The sequence below is a fragment of the Oryzias melastigma genome, linkage group LG6, assembly GCF_002922805.2.
Source record: "Oryzias melastigma strain HK-1 linkage group LG6, ASM292280v2, whole genome shotgun sequence".
NCBI lineage: Eukaryota > Metazoa > Chordata > Actinopteri > Beloniformes > Adrianichthyidae > Oryzias > Oryzias melastigma.
Genome location: NC_050517.1, coordinates 7,079,118 through 7,080,707, shown reverse-complemented (window position 1 = coordinate 7,080,707; position 1,590 = coordinate 7,079,118). Strand labels below are relative to the sequence as shown.

Genomic DNA, 1,590 nt, shown 5'->3' with positions numbered 1-1,590 from the left:
AATGATCCACTTGAGCTCACAGGAACCAGCCCTCCAAACTTTGATCGTGTCTCCATGGCTGTCATGTTCGCTGCATCCCCGCTGTTGCCGCTGGATGACCCTCCGGACCTGAAACTGTCTGGTCTTACTCACCGCGCGCGCAGCTCCTCTGCTCTCCGTCCGGGAGGATCCTCCGCTCTGTCCGGGACAGGAATGCTGCAGTAAAGTTAACTCAAAAACACGAGCACGCACGCAGACGCAGCACCCGCACGCTAAGTGGTCAGACTCGTGGGTACACTTCTTACCAAAGCGCGTTCGCGGCGCTGGAGCGCGCCTGCCATGTGATGAGCGCGACGCCTTCAGGAGCTGCTCGTAAATACCGCAATTTGAAGTCACATAACGATCAGAGGGAGAAGTTGCTGGTTCAAATCCCAGCTCGGTCCTTTCTGTTTTCTAGTTTGCATGTTCGCTCCGTTCATGTGCGGATTCTCTCCTGTTTCTCTCCTGTTATAAGGTTGATCGTGACTCTAAACCACATGTGTCAAAGTCAAGGCCCGGGGGCCGGATCCGGCCCTCCAGATCATTTTATTTTATTGTTATTAAGGCCCAATATTATCTTGCACTCATTTCTACCATATAATTTTGACTAAATGTATTTTTATGGAGAGTAAAATATTGAAAGTTATCTAAGGTTTAAATTGATTTATTCTGGAATAAAATTCTTGCCTTTTTATTATTTATAATAATGTTAAAAAGTTACAGTTTAAAAGTTTATATGGTTTATTTTATTTCATACTATATAATATATTATTATTATTTTATTTTCGTAGTTTAGTTCCAGTGTCACTTGTTGCACAGGGAAAGTAATTAGCGTGACACACCTCCATTTACAATCATAGACTGTAAAAATAATGGACTGAGCGAGCAATGAGGTCCCCCATTGGAAATGCATTACTTCCTCTCCTCGCGAAAGTAGGCCGCCGCTTTCACCATCAATTCCTGAAATGGATACCGCCATTTGCAAACAATCTTCAGCGATTGGTCTGAGTCATAGCTGAGTCATGGAATCTACAGGAAATCAGGAGTGAGTTTATTGCAACCGTCTGCCTCTTTCCACGCCTCGACCACGAGACCGCAGATGTAAACAGCTTCTACTTTAATAAAGTGGCCCGAGCCAACGACGCTGAAGTTGGCTTCCGATTTTTTTGAACAGGACCTGTTTTTAGGTGGTCTGAGTTCGAAAAATACAGTGGAACGCTCTCGCTGTGAATCGGAAGCCAACTTCAGCGTTGTCGGCTCGAGAGAATTGTACAAGTCATTGCTGAAGCCTTTGAGGGAGAACCATTCCAACATTTGATTCTGTCAGCGGTCCTTTGGGATTTACATTTATTCCTTTTTGTCGAGATAAAAGGAGCATTTGGGTGACGCCGTGCCCAAACTGCGCGCGGCCCCCTCGCGCGAGCCGCAGCAGCATTACTTCACATGCGCGGCCACGTTACAGTCTGATCAGATTCACGTGAGAGTGCGTTCAGCGGTATTTAAAATAAATAACCATCCTAACAAGTGAACAGCTGGATCTTTTTTCTGTTTGAAAATACGACCAGGTCTTTC

General features: G+C 45.5%; 1 protein-coding gene across 4 annotated transcripts in view; it reads right to left on the bottom strand.

The window, feature by feature from the left end:
• The window catches only part of ppfibp2b (PPFIA binding protein 2b), a 99,035-nt gene extending 98,688 nt beyond the window's left edge, over positions 1–347 (bottom strand). The window contains exons 1-2 of one of the 4 annotated variants that reach the window (XM_036212222.1): positions 285–318; positions 133–177 (exon numbers count right to left, since the gene is read on the bottom strand). The gene's annotated coding sequence lies outside the window, so the exon portion shown is untranslated. Of the gene's footprint in view, positions 1–132 lie in introns of all 4 variants that reach the window. The other 3 variants (XM_036212224.1, XM_036212225.1, XM_036212226.1) reach the window with 3 other exon arrangements.
• Between the last annotated feature and the right edge of the window lie 1,243 nt (positions 348–1,590).